Source organism: Microcebus murinus, chromosome 10, assembly GCF_040939455.1.
Source record: "Microcebus murinus isolate Inina chromosome 10, M.murinus_Inina_mat1.0, whole genome shotgun sequence".
Classification (NCBI taxonomy): Eukaryota; Metazoa; Chordata; class Mammalia; order Primates; family Cheirogaleidae; genus Microcebus; species Microcebus murinus.
The window spans coordinates 78,269,984-78,285,657 of NC_134113.1; the positions used below are offsets into that span (position 1 = coordinate 78,269,984).

General features: G+C 39.2%; 1 non-coding gene across 1 annotated transcript; it reads right to left on the reverse strand.

Annotated features, from left to right (window-relative positions):
* Positions 1 to 3,078: 3,078 nt before the first annotated feature.
* LOC142873560 (U6 spliceosomal RNA) lies at positions 3,079 to 3,180 on the reverse strand. The gene has a single exon (XR_012921570.1). It is a non-coding gene; the product is annotated as a U6 spliceosomal RNA (small nuclear RNA).
* Between the last annotated feature and the right edge of the window lie 12,494 nt (positions 3,181 to 15,674).

The window sequence follows — 15,674 nt, forward strand, 5'->3', positions numbered from 1 at the left end:
CTGGGCCACTGTTTTCCCTCCACTCTGTATTGGTAATGTACTTAATTATGTGCCAGAAACTCACAATGCCCCTCCCTGCAAGATTGGTACTATCTTATGACCTCCACTTTATAGACGAGAAAGGGGGGTGTGGAAATGCAAGACGACTTTCCCCAGTCCCCCAGCTAGTGACTGGCAAAGCCACTCTTGGATCTTAGGTCTGTCTGACTCAGCATGCAATCCCTTAAACACTTTATTGGTTCTTTCATCTATGAAAATAAGTAGTGATTCAGATCTAAGCTGTTGGAACTTTAAAATATTTTGAGGCTTAGAGGAATGTGGTTATGAGACTTGGGTCACCTAAACAGGCAGCTGTAACCTAGGCAGCTGTAACTTTTGTTTCTCTGATTATAAATTAGCCTTTTCCTTACCTATATTGTTTTGTAAAATGTTGTAAATGACTAAAGGGCTCCGGGGAAGATCCCTTCCCTCTTAACTGTGGATCTTCATTATTAACTTCCCTCTTTCCTTTCTTACACAAAGAACTTGGTGACTATCACATTGTCTAAGATGGAATGTTAAATATACTCTTTCAAATTGAAAAAGAAAAGAAAACAAGCTTGGTCAGCATGGTGGCTCACGCCCCTAATCCTAGCACTCTGGGAGGCCAAGGCAGGAGGATCGCTTGAGGTCAGGAGTTCAAGACCAGCCTGAACAAGAGTGAGACCCCATTTCTACTAAAAATAGAAAAAAAAACAAGCCATTCAACTAAAAATAGAAACAAAGAATTAGCCGGGCATGGTGGCTTGTGCCTGTAGTCCAAACTACTTGGGATGCTGAGGCTGGAGGATCACTTGAGCCCAGGAGTTTGAGGTTGCTGTGAGCTAGGCTGATGCCACGGTATGCACTCTAGCCCAGGCAACAAAGTGAGACTATCTCAAAAAAGAAAAGAAAAGAAAACAAATTGATTAGATTGTTGTAACTCATAAACCAGCCTTGGATAAAAAAAAAATGTTATAATCCTACTGAATTTCTTTGTTTTCTGCCTATATAAGCAAGACCTTAACTTTTAACTTCAGAGCACTGCTCCCACGTGTCTGGAGTCTGTGTTTCCGGGATGCCATTCCCCACTTTTTGTTTTAATAAATGCTTTAAGACTGGATTCTGGTCCTTTCAATTATTTCAGGTTGGCACAGACTTCCACTATGGACAGATTCCCCAGGCCATCTTCTGGTCTGCTGCCCCCTACAGTCAGATCCTGCCTACCCCGTCTGTAAAATGGAGCATTTCTGCTCTTTCTTACACTCCACGAGGTGGATCACTCCCGAACCGCGGACACCACACCCAGGATACGTTGGTTCTAGGGAAATCCCTCCAGAGGGGAGACCCACAACAGGCGAGAAGGGGAAAGCATACCCTGCAGCCACAGCCTTTGGTTTTGCTCTGAGGGCCATTCCCACGTTCTCTTCATCTGTTGTGAAGCCTCAGGCTAAGTGCTTTCTTTTTAGCTTATGTATATTGCTTGTTTTTAGGAAGTTGGTTTGAGCGGGCTGATCCCAGTAAATTTGGAGATGAAACTAAAGGGCAAGCATGTGGGCACAAAGGCCAACCAATCAATGTAAAGGGCAAGCGTGTGGACAGGTTATGCACCTAGGGTATAAAGGGCTCCGTCCCACAGTGGTGGTGGTGGGGGGGTGGGGGTGGTCTTTGTCCCAATAGAGGCCGCTGTATCGGTGCTCTGGGACTTGGACCCTAGCTCCAGCTAGTCAATAAAACTCCTTTTGATGATTTCAGCCTCAGTGACCCTGTCTCTTTGTTCTGTGGTACTACGGTTTCCCGCTCTAACACTGTCTTAGCAACAATCTCTTCTTATTACCCCTGGAGAGGGGGTTAGAGTTAGGGTCACCTTCTGGTTATTTCCATTAGAATCCCCCTCATGCAAAAGGGCTGTACACTTATGCCCCAAATTCTCCTATTAGAGGGCTTCAAGGACCTTCTCCATATTCAGCAGATCAGATTACCCCACATTTCTTATAATCAAATATTAAATATATATTTATGTACATATACACGTATACACATACACATGTACACACTATTTAAAGGTGAGTGACGGATGTTATCATTACTTCCTTAAAAGTGTTACAACTCCATGAAAAAGAGGTGACTGGCTTTTATCTAGCACTGCAAATATTTCAAATTAGAACCATTGATTTATTGCATACATTTACATAATTTAAAGAGAGAAGCAAAAAGTCACCCACTCAGAACCTGGTTAACTGCCAGTAGAAACAAATGCCGTGTTCCTTAAAAAAAAGGAAGGAAAAATGATTATTCTATTTGTTCTTTATGATGACTAACCTGGTAAATTTGTTCCCTAAGGGCCTAAAGGTGTCAAATGGTGCTTAATTACAACAGATGAATACTTGGAGACTTAGAATTTCCTTGAGTCACTTGAGACTCCAATCTATTCTCATTTGCATTTGAAGTAATACTATTTACCTCCAACGCAGTAGACCTTGTCTGAGGAGATTCACTTATGTGAATGGCTCTCTAAAGAACTTATTAACTTAGCAAAAATATTTTGGATAAATCATGAAGATGACTAATTATATGCAATTAAAATGCTGAGGAAAGTACAGTTATGGTTCTGAACCAAGGTACTAAATGTGTTTTGTTATTGACAATTTCAAATATATTTAAAGAAACTTACGTAACTGGTCTAGTTGCCCCAAATTAATTTTTTAAAAAAGTGATAAGCACCTTAGAATCTATCTGCTGTCTTATGTATATCTATCTTGGACCTTATACAGCCTCTTTAGTTGATAATAATGTAAGGATTTTATTATAAATAGGTAGATGCTAAAAATGAATTCCATGAAGAGGATCCTTGAAGAGAATATGGTGGCAAGTGTAATGAGCACTGCTTTCATTCTTTCCTGTGAAGAGCTTATAACAAAAGAATTTGAAGATAAGTAGAAAATTTGCTGAGCCTCAATTCTTATAACCTTGAAAGGTGAACAAGTGAATAATGTTTACTGATCTATTCATGATCATATTAAATTATAACCTATTTAATACAGATGTAGAAGAGTTGAAAACAACATGTAACATTTATTTTTTATTTTTTTAATAATCACACCCATGCTAATCTTCTCTGTATCGTTCCAATTTTAGTATATGTGCTGCCGAAGAGAGCACGACATGTAACATTTTAATAAAAGGAATTTGTGTAATAGAAGGTATTCTAATACTGGTTTTAAAAAAACGTTTCCTCATTGTATGTAAAGTTCTATACTATGGGAAATATTAAATCAATGCAATAAAATAAACATTTTGGACTCAACTACATTAACAACAGTTGTACAAATAGATTGGATGCTAGAATATCTTGTTTAGGGATTCATGTTTATGGGAAGGTATCAGGAATTAACACAGTGGATATCTGGTGATTTTTGACTGCTCAAAGTCCCTTCTCCTTAAAAACAATATACTTATTCTTTTTGGGGAACACCCCTCCTCTCTGTGTCCATATGACTTCAGTCGGTGTGACTATGGTGGACAGTAACAGTCAATGCCAGGGATTAGGTACATGATCCAGTCCTGACCAATGAGAATGTATTTTTTCTTAGCCTCTGGGGTTAGTTCAGATTTGGTTACATGACCTGAGTCAGGCCTATATTTGAATCCATCCCAGACTTTCTGGAGCTGTCAGGAAAGACATGCACTTTTTCAACAATGGGATTGCTGAGTTCATAGGCTGTAAGATGAATGAAGCTATTGGTATTTTTAATGCCGCACATAGGAAATTGTGGGGGGTGAGAGAGAAACTTCCCTATTCCCTGCAAGTTCACTGAAAGATTAACTCATAATTGAGGCAGATTAATATGAGAAAGAGATTTATTTATCATGCACACAGGGAGAATCACGGAGTGATTACCTAATATCCCAATGGGGGTCAGAAATTTTTATACTCTCCTTTTAGAGGAGATGAGGAATATAGGTAATTCTGTTTAGGGACAATTGTTACTAGAGAAGATGAATAGATACTTGGGGGTGGGGAATGAATGGATGGGAGAAACAGATTGACTTGTAAATGATTCTCATTGCAAATTAAATTAACCTGAGACAGTTATTATTATTTAAAATGATTTGGGCCAGGTCCAGTTGCATTTATGATCTTCTTTCCTGCAATATAGTGAGCTAACAGGGAAGGGAAGGGAAGTCCATTGTTCTTTTTGATGGATCTTTCTGGTTTATGCAGATAGAGGGAATGCACCTCCCAAGGTCTGTTGATCTCTAAGGACCTTTAATTCAGAATACTCTTTATACCAAGGAGTCATATTTTTGGGTGAAATTTCCTGAGCTTCTTCAAAACACACCCAGGAAAGAATCTAATACAAAGGAAGGAAGGGCTTAGAGATGGAGAGAGACAAATACCTAAGACATTTGAACACTTGGATGATGCTCTACCAGAGCTATTAACCCCTTGAATCTCTAGGTATATGAACCATAATTTTTGTATTTGCTTAAACTATGTGGTATTGTGTTTCTATCCCTTCAAATAATATACCTCATTCATACAGCTAATTCAAATGGTGGTAGCAATAAGTAATTAATTTGTACTACTGGTAGAGAAATGTGGTAATTAGAAATTTTAAAAGAAAAAAGTTTATGTACATCAAATAACAAAAGAGGTCAAAAAATTTATTAGACCATTTCAAAATTTAAATAGGATTATAGAATTTTAGGCCTATAGAGATTATTTATTTCAACCTTCTGATTTTAATTTTATAGGTAAGTAAATTGAGTCCATAAGAAAACATCTAAAATATTTAATAAAGAATATTGATAAATGCTTCCATGTGATTATTATAACGGAAATGAGCAATGACCTGCTGAAGGATTTTAAAGGATTTAAATTTCTCAAGGTCCACAGTGAATATTAGAAAACTAAACCAATGTTATTTTTCATGCAATTTAATCCAGACAAAAAGAACCACAGGAATGAAATGGAATGAGTCTGCTAATTTAAATATAGATAATTTCTTTTCCTTAAAAGTGACTTCACTCTTCCTTCAACCAAGAAACATATATAAAATTTAAAAACATATATGCAACTAAAAATGTGACCCAGTTTATTTAATATTACATTATTAATTTAGTTTGTTTATTCTCCAAAGAAATGATAAACATCTGATTAAAATGGAACTTTGGTTAAAATTATAGACTGATATTATCTTTTTAATTTCTGAATATTATGGGAGTACAAGCATTTTGGTTACATGAATTGCTTTTTTACAGTTTGAGTCAAAGTTATAAGTGTGCTCATCACCTAGATAGCTTGCATTGTACCCATTAGGTGCATATTTCCCCATCCCCGCTTCCCTCCTCCCATCTGCTTGATTTCCATTGAGTTTTACTTCCATATGTGCACATGAGTGTTGAACAATTAGTTCCAATTTACCAGTGAGTACATGTGGTGTTTGATTTTCCATTTTTGCGATATTTCACTTAGAAGAATAGTCTCCAGTTACATCTAGGTTTTTTACAAAAAGTTTGACCTCTTCTTTCCCCATTTGGATATCCTTGATTTCCTTCTCTGGCCTGATTGCTCTGGCCAGGACTTCCAGCACTATATTGAACAGGAGTTGTAACAGTGGACAACCTTGTCTGGTTCCAGTTTTAAGTCGGAATGCTTTCAGTCAGAATGCTATTCCCTTGATAGTATGAGGCTGGCTCTGGGTTTGTCATATATGGTTTTTATAATTCTGAGGTATGTTCCATCTGTGCCTATTTTTTAGGAATTCTTATCATAAAAGGGTGCTGAATTTTGTCAAATGCTTTTTCTGTGTCTATTGAGAGGATCATGTGGTCTTTGTTTTTGCTTTTATTTATGTGATGAATCACATTTATAGATGTGCATATGTTGAAACATCCTTGCATCTCTGTGATGAGGCCCACATGGTCATGGTGGATTAGTTTTTTGATGTTCAGCTGAATTTGGTTTGCTAGAATTATTTTGAAAATTTTTGCATCTGTATTTATAAGGGATATTGGTCTGTAGTTTTCTTTTTTTGTTGTGTCCTTTCCTGGTTTGGGTATCAAGATGATATTGGCTTCATAGAATGAATTGGGGAGGATTTCTTCCTTCTCAATGTTATGGAATAATTATTGCAGTATAGGAACCGGTTCTTTGTAGGTTTGGTAAAATTCAGCTGTGAAACCATCTGGTCCAGGACTTTTTTTGTTGGGAAATTTTTCATTGTTGCTTCAATTTTGTTGCTTGATATTGGTCTGTTCAGAAGTTCTATTTCTTCCTCATTGAATCCTCAATAATTTGTCCATTTCTTCAATGTTTTCCAGCTTATGAGATTTTTATAGTTTTCAGAGATGATATTTTGGATTTCTGTGGTATCAGTTGTAATATCTCCTCTTTCGTTTTTGATTGAGCTTATTAGGGTCCTTTCTTTTCTGTTTCTGGTTAATTTAGTGAGAGGCCTATAAATTTTGCTTATCTTTTCAAAGAACCAACTTTTTGTTTTATTATTCTTCTGTATAATTCTTTTGTTATTGATTTCCCTGTGTTCTTCTCTGATCTTAGTTATTTCTTTTCTTCTGCTGGGTTTGGGATTGGTTTTCTCTTCCTTTTCCAATTCCTTCAGATGATTCATTAGATTGTTGATTTGTAATCTTTCTGTCTTTTGGATGTAGGTATTTAAGGCTATGAAATTTCCTCCTAGAACTACTTGTGACAAATCCCACAGATTTTGATATCTTGTATCCCCTTTGTCATTTAGTTTGAAGAATATTTTTGTTTATTTGTTTCTTTGTTTGGAGACAGAGTCTCACTCTGTTGCCCCGGCTAGAGTGCCCTGGCATCAGCTTAGCTCACAGCAACCTCAAACTCCTGGGCTCAAGTGATCCTTCTGCCTCAGCCTCCCGAGTAGCTGGGACTACAGGCATGTCTGGCTAATTTTTTCTAGTTTTGGTAGAGACCGGGTTTCCCTCTTGCTCAGGCTGGTCTTGAACTACTGAGCTCAAACCATCTACCCACCTCAGCCTCCCAGAGTGCTATGATTACAGGAATGAGCCACCCCGCCCAACTCTTGAAGAATCTTTTGATTTCCATCTTAATTTCCTCCTTGACCCAATAACCATTCAGTAGTAGGTTGTTTAATTTCCATGACTTTGTGTAGGGTTGAGTGTTTCTGTTGGAATTGATTTCTAATTTTATTTCATTGTGGTCTGAGAAGATACGTGATATAATTTCTATTTTTTGGAATTTGTTAAGACATGTTTTGTGCCCTAGGATGTGATCTATTTTAGAGAATGTTCCATAAGATGATGAAAGGAATGTATATTCAGTATTTTTGGGGGTAGAATGTTCTACCCTAAGATTATACCCAAAGATTTGATGACCTTGTCGGTTACCTCTGATCTGCTGTCTTCACCTCTTCCCAACAATGTGTAGTGAGTTAGGTCCCCAAGCTTAATCTCCAAGATGGTGGCTGGTACTTGTGAGTATGAATCAGCTGCTCCCTGTTTGCTTGAGTGGAAAGGTTCTATGCTCAGCAATGGAGCTGCTCCTCCTGTCATTGATTGAAGTTTGCGTGGAAGAGCCAGTTGCTGAGATGGTCTTTTATGCCTGTGGTGAGCTCTGGTTCCCCAGGTGGTGCACACAAATGCCCCAAGCTTTAGGAGGGACTCAGTAGCTCCCAGGGGGGTGCTTGATCTCTATTCCCCCTGAGGTGGGGGAGGAGCAAGACAAATCAGGGCTGGATTGCAAGTGCCTGAGAGGCTTTGCAAAGCCTCAGCAGGACTCAGAGGTTGCTCATCTGGCTGCTGCTAGGGGGAGCTACTGATAAGAAGTTCAGGGCAATCTATCCAAGCCAGGAGGGTTGTTCCTGAGGGAGGTGCCTAATTGCTTGCATGGTAAAGCCCCCAATCAGGCTCTTCCCACCTTTGTCCACTAGCGCAGTTTCTCTGTGAGGTGAGGTAGTGCCCTCTGTATTTGTTCCCTGAAACTCCACAGCATTCTCCGGTCTGAACAGTCTGCATAGGTTTTCTCACTGCCCAAGACCAACCACAGAAGTACCCCTCAATCCATTTGTCTGACCCACTAGTGTGCATCTCCACGGAGGCTGGTGAGTAGGGGGATCCCCAGTTGTGCACATTTGTTCCACCACAAGACCCCAAGGGGATAGAGGTAGAGCTCTCTGTCTGCAGGGCATCTGCCTTGGGTATGCTCCCACTGGGGAGAAGCAGCCACTTGAGAGTTTCTTGGCTCAAGCTTCACTCCCTATTGTAATGAGTGGGGCAAGGGACCCCTGCTCCAATTCAGCGGGCATGCCCAGGGCATCCGGTTGTCATGGGAACCAGCAGCTATGCTAATTCACTCCGAATGCCACTCCCTTATGCAATAGGGCGGTTCTCCACTGGGGGTGGAGGATGGGCGTGCTCACAGGTCCCCATTCCTCAGTGCCTCTCCACACTCTCCCATTGGGTATGTCCATGAGGGCTTCCTCGCGACCCGAGTCCAGTACCAAGCTCTCTCCCCTGCATATCCCTGCACTGCTCTCATGTCTGGGGGGCACCAGGCCTGGCCCGCCTGTTTAAGCTGCCTGCGTGCAATCCTGTGAAAAGCAGGTGTGCAGAAAGCTCACAAATTGTGGCAGCCCCTCAGTGGCAGGCTCAGCCGGGACACGCACCTGCCACAGAGAAGCAGCTGTTCCTGTGCTTTTCAGTCCAGGGTATTCTCGCAGTTGCAATGAGGGGAGATGGAATGTGGCTACCAGCTGGCCTGAGGTAAGAGGGGAAGCTCCCCTTACCCTTTCATTGTGCTCCAAGCCTCTGTGGGTCTGGTCTGCACTGCTGTCGTCTCTCTGTCCTCTTCCTTCTCAGCTTTGCCATTTTTCTTGGTTGGGTCCCCAGGCATCTCTGTTGTCTCTCCTTGTAATCCACACCTGGGCTGCAATTGCTCTGCGCTCTCCTTAGTCCAATATACCACTTTCCAGCCAGGGTGATCTGACAAACGATGTCTCCAGTCAGCCATCTTGGCTGCTCTGACATTCTTTTTTAATCAGTTGATATCATCTTAACTTTACTTTCTACAGAACTATCAGTATTTTCATGTTACCAAAGTTGATCAAGTCATTAGGAAAAATGACCAAATCCATTGTTTGGCATCACACGGAACAGGCAGCTGGCTGGCTTAGGCAAAGGGTTCACTCTTCTGTAAACTGACCTTTGTGATTAGTTTGGAGTGACAGCAGAGGATCTGGAGATGCTGCATCTGTCTTCAAAAATTACACTTGGGAAAGAAAACTGAGATAATCTGCACTTTGAAATATGTTTTCTTAATTTATGTCAGTCATTTATTAATTTATAACTGTGAACCTGCAGAGTGGAATTATGGGTTGAATTTTTTTTTTTTTATGGGCAGCTTCGAAAGCTGTTAAAACAGGAAAGGAAACTATTAGCCCTATTTTCGAAAAACTACAAAACACAATGGAAATATTTTTCACACCACATAGAGATAATACATAAATAGTAAGAGGACTGTGTTAGTTTATTATCAGTATAAAACATAGGGCACATTTCCTGCTCTTTATCTTAAGTTACAGACTTCTTATATGGAAAGTATACAAACTAAAATAAAGCTAAGCTGATTTTTAGCTTTAATTACTAAAGATAATAGGATACACTAGACATAGTCTCCTGAAAAAGTAAGGTTATTAAGTCTCATTTGAGATAATCTTGTAAAGCTCAAAAATTGAAAAAAAAAAAAAAAAAACCACAACAACAAAGGCCTGAACATTGATCAGAAGAGACAAAGAGACTTTGAATGAAAAAGACTAAAGTCACTCATGTTTATGGTGGAAATTCCATGATTAGCAGCAGTGTCTATACATAGACCACTGAGCTGAGCTACTGTAAATATTTGGCAAATAATTGATGACTTTCGGTGTTTTCAAAGAGTCATTAAATTTTGCCCGGTTAATTGCATGATAATTATACAGAAACCATGACCTGAAAGAGCTATTACTAATAATCACTGGGAATATAATGTGAAAAAATACAAATAGGGCTGGGCACTGTGGCTCACACCTGTAATCCTAGCACTTTGGGAGGACAAGGTGGGGGCAGGGAGGATTGTTTGAGACCAGGAGTTCAAGACCAGCCTGAGTAATAGTGAGACCCCATCTCTACAAAAAAAAAAAAGGAAGAAAGAAAGAAAGAAAAGAAAAGAAATAAACATTTGCTGGGTATGGTGGTGCATACCTGTAGTACCAGCTATTTGGGAGGCTGGCAGGAGGATAGCTTGAGCAGGAATTTGAGGTTGCAATGAGCTATGATGATACCACAGCACTCTAGCTGGGGTGACAGAGTAAGACCCTGTCTCCAAAAAAGAAAAGTCCCCCCTCCCCCCACAAAACAAACAAACAAATAACAAAAAAACCCAAATAGGAGGAAGTATGATTATTTATACAATAAGAGGGCTGGTAGTATTTTCTCTGTTCAAAGAGTCAGAGAATGAATAAAATAAGTGAAAATCCTTAGAAATGATGTGGAACTGAACATACTAATGCCAGCTCAAATATTAACATTTGTTCACTAGAAGGGATCCCAGGCTAAAGCATGTCTTTCATTGCTGCTGTGGTCTCTATCGGTCCCTGGGGTAGAGGCCTCGTTCAATGTTCAATGACTTTCTTCAGGTCCTTTTTTTTTTTTTTTAGACAGAGTCTTACTCTCTTGCCTGGGCTAGAGTGCTGTGGCATCAGCGTAGCTCACAGCAACCTCACACTCCTGGGCTCAAGTGATCCTCCTGCCTCAGCCTCCCAAGTAGCTGGGACTACAGGTATGCGCCACCACTCCTAGCTGACTTTTTTTTCCTATTTTTAGTTGCTCAGCTAATTTCTTTCTATTTTCAGTAGAGATGGGGTCTCACTCTTGCTGAGGATGGTCTTGAACTCCTGATCTCAAGTGATCCTCCCTCCTGAGCCTCCCAGAGTGTTAGGATTCGTGAGCCACCATGCCCAGCCAGGTCATATTCTATCTTAAAAAAAATAAGTCAAATGACATAGAGGTGAACAGAGTCAAAATTAAAATACTCCTTTACTCATGTGTTATTCACTTCAGACATTTTTGTACATCCATGCATGCAAACACATCAGAGCTGGGAGTAGGGTACGGTGAGTGAGGAATCTAGGGTGTAAAAGTTAAGGAAGCACTGGGAGTGAGTGCCTTATGTTTTTATGCCCCAGGCACCTCACTCACTTTTCCCTGATCCTAGTCCTGAAACATATGCAAATATACACATACATATTTATACAAATAATATGAAATACATTTAGAATAAAAAATGGGATCATAGTGCACATGCGATACATAACTTGCTTGAATCACTTAACAATATATGCAAGCCTTCTTACCTATGTGCATATATAGATCTATGTCACTCTTTTTTTTTCCCCACTCAATCTTGTTATTTTAGTTTTGGTTATATGAAACCATAGCTTAGCATATATTTTTAAATTTTGTCATTGATGTCAAGATGAAAGAGATGCATAGAGCAAGGTATGGGAGAAGGGGCTCAGAGCGTCCATGCCCTTTCTTTTTCTTTTTTTTGAGAGAGAGTCTCACTTTGTTGCCCAGGCTAGAGTGAGTGCTGTGGCGTCAGCCTAGCTCACAGCAACCTCAAACTCCTAGGCTCAAGCAATCCTGCTGCCTCAGCCTCCCGAGTAGCTGGGACTACAGGCATGTGCCACCACGCCTGGATAATTTTTTCTCTATATATTAGTTGGCCAATTAATTTCTTTCTATTTATAGTAGAGACGGGGTCTCGCTCTTGCTCAGGCTGGTTTCGAACTCCTGACCTTGAGCAATCCGCCCACCTCGGCCTCCTAGAGTGCTAGGATTACAGGCATGAGCCACCGCTCCCGGCCAGTCCATGCCCTTTCTAGGCGTGCTACCACCCAGGAACCTCCACGCACTCAGCTGTCCAGAAGCTGCCCATTCTTCTATATAGTTGAATGATACGTTATATTATGAATATGTTATCTTTTATTGAATTCTCCCTCTGAGGATGGACACATATCAGTTTTTGAGTACGGCTTAACAATGCTGCCATTTTGCAAGTATATTTTTGTACACTTGTGTATTTCAGTAGCACAGATTATTATGCATTCAACAAATGTTCACATTTTAAAGGTTGAGAGATACTGATAACTCTCCCTCCAAACTGCAGCACTGTCAAATCAAACTTTTGGAGAAGGTGGAAACATTCTCTATCTGCGTTGTCCAATATGGTAGCCACTAGCCAGCCACATGTGGTGGTTGAACATTTCAAATGTTGCTAGTGAGACTGAGGAATTGGATTTTAATTTTATTTAGTTTCTTTTTTTTTTCTCTTTCTTTTTAAAAAAAATGTCAATAGATAAGGCTGTTGTTTGATACATGATCGAATTTCATAGTGGTGAAATCTGAGCTTGTAGTGTACCGATCACCCAAGTAGTATACATTGTACCCGATAGGTAATTTAAATTTCAAATCTAACATTTGCAGTTGATTTTCTTGGCTTATGGCCATTGTTTAGGACTTCCATAAAACTATTGAATCACAACCGTGAATGAGCAGACTTTGCTTGTTCTGAGCTTTAATTAGAATACTTTGAGCGTCTCACCATATGTGTGACATTTGCTGTTGGTTTCTGATAGGGTCTCTTTGTCAAAGTAACGGATACTGCCAGTGGGCTTACTCAACAGCTATTCTGTGGCCTTCCACTGCAGATGCTGGAAAACCAGCTACCTACTTCCTCTTTTAAAGGGAGAGATAAGGTGAGTCCTCTTGCGGGACAGGTATCAGTGCTCATGTGGGTGGAGACCTCACCGACACTCTCCTTTCTCCACTTCCATTCCTGATGCCCAGGGCTGTGGCAACCCTTCTGGTTCTAAGCAACCGGCATGGGAGTCAAGCAGATAGATAAGCACAGTCAGAATGCAAAGGTAGCATGAACTTGGGTCCTGCGTTATATTTTTGGTTCCCTGACCCACGCCTGATTCCAACATTCTTGTAAAATAAACACAAAATGTTTTTATAGCTTAAACCACCATTCACAGGGGTTTCTGTTAGTTTCCATCAGTGGTATTCTTAACTGGTACAAATTAAGAACATTTTTTCTATTCCTAGCTTTATGAGTGTTTTTAAAGCCAGAAATGAGCATTATAATTAATCAAGTATCTTTCTGAAAATGCCTTTCCAACACCACCACCAACCACATAAATGGTGCCTAATATATATTAATAGAAGGCATTGCTCTAAATGTTTCCCATTTATTAACTAATGTAATCTTTACAACAACCCTATTATTATCCATATTTTATAGATAAGGAAACTGAGACACAGAAAGGTTAGGTAAATTGCCTAAAGTCACAAAGTTAATAAGTGACAGAGCCAAGATTTGAACCCAAACAGATTGACTCCAGAATCCTGGATCTTACTCAATGTGTAGTATTTCCTCTAGTATTGAAAATGATGGGCCGGGCGCGGTAGCTCACGCCTGTAATCCTAGCACTCTGGGAGGCCGAGGTGGGCAGATTGCTCGAGGTCAGGAGTTCGAAACCAGCCTGAGCAAGAGCGAGACCCCGTCTCTACTATAAATAGAAAGAAATTAATTGGCCAACTAATATATATAGAAAAAATTAGCTGGGCATGGTGGTACATGCCTGTAGTCCCAGCTACCTGGGAGGCTGAGGCAGTAGAATTGCCTGAGCCCAGAAGTTAGAGGTTGCTGTGAGCTAGGCTGACGCCACGGCACTCACTCTAGCCTGGGCAACAAAGTGAGACTCTGTCTCAAAAAAAAAAAAAAAAAAAAAAAAAAAGAAAATGATGCATGAGCCACAATATGTATTTCTCATTTCTATCATAATTTTATTATTAGTTGTCTTTATCCTAAGGATGGGCAATGGGGTTATTCTACCAAATAAATGGCAAGTGAATATATGAAGTATTTTTTTTCTTGTAAAAAGAGAGCACCTGATCAAGCTTCAAAGCAAATCTTAGCTATTCTTACTCAAGTAATTTTCTTAAATTGTTTGACTTCACAAACTCATTTCTTAGACTTCTTTTTTCTTCCTGGGACTTAAGAGAACAATATCCCTTTTTTTATTCTTACTAAAGCTACAATTGTTATAAATGAATTAAGGCAATTTTTTCCTGTTTCTTTGACAAGTCCTGACTTTGGCCACATTTTCTGCTTTTTCCTCTTCTTCATCTTTGATCAAGGACAGGGATGCTTTTGTTCTCTGTCATCTAAGAAAGCAGCGTAGAAACAAATAAAAAAGAAAACAGGTCCTTAAATACTCCCACCCACTCCTGGGTTTTTATGCCTCATCTTGTTTGTGCTTTCCAGATTGTGCATGACTCAACAGTTATGGACAATGTCTTAAAATCCTGTTGGCATTCCATAAACAGTAAGTGGTAATAACAGAGCGACCTGACAAAAGCAGTTATATAAGTAAATGTAAACCTAGATTATCTGCAATTCAAGGTGTAATGGAAATTACTTTTCAACTTTCCAGAAGTTGGCAATAGAAAAGTATGTTGATACTTGATAATCTCTCAAGGCACTCATTCTATTTTTCTTCTTTGGCATTCTTTATGTATTGATTGGCATCTGGCCATGCCTTTGGAAATACAATGAATTCTAAATCACCAAGTAGGAGTCTGTGCAAAAAACAGTATTACTGGCCTGACTACAGTCTAACTATCATTGTAGGCTTGTTCTATTAACTACCACTTGGGAAAACATGGGGTTTTGTGTATGTATACAGTTATAGTGATATTTAGGTAATAGATTTATCATAACCACCATCATCACCTTTATCATTATTAACGTGATAATGATAATATCACAAATGACCATAATCATAATGATCATTATTATGTGAGGTTTTCGTATATTTGCCATTTATTTGTAATTCATTTTCTAGTGATTTATTTTAAAAACGACTGCTTGACATGTCATTAAATGTCAGTGAATCTATATAATTAATCTGCATTCTATAATAAACACTATAATCTCAACACAAATAAATTCATGAATTAAGAAATATACCTTTGCATGTCTTTGGCAAAAATATATGAAAGATATTATATAGATGTTTTCTATCATGTAAATATGAAGTTTATTTTAGCTATGCCAGTCAGAAGGGCAGAAAAATAAAAATGATATAGGCAGAAGGATTTATAACATTCAAAGGGACAGGGTTATTTATAATGTTCACAACCACAGAAGAAAATGGAGGTAGGATGGACCATAAAAATGAAAACATCAGAATAGAGTGAGAAGAAATTCAATAAAGGCAAGGAGATTTAGAGACTTGAAAGAGAGGCTCAGACTTATTGCTTTGATACAGAATGTAGTAGGACCAAATGAATAAAATGAAAATAAGGAGATCATAGACGGAGATATTTTAGGGAATTTAGATAAGGAATGTGGGTTTGTTGGGAATGGGGGTGTTTGGAAATGTGCATACATCTCTCCTTTCAATTTCATGCTTGCAGGAGCACAGATGGAAAACTAAAAAGAAAATTAAAAGGTGGTACCTTTAGTGGGGGATTCTAAGGGTGTTGCTTCCTGATTACTGTTCCTGAAAGAGTGCCACTTCCCATGCTCTTTGGTTTTTATTGTA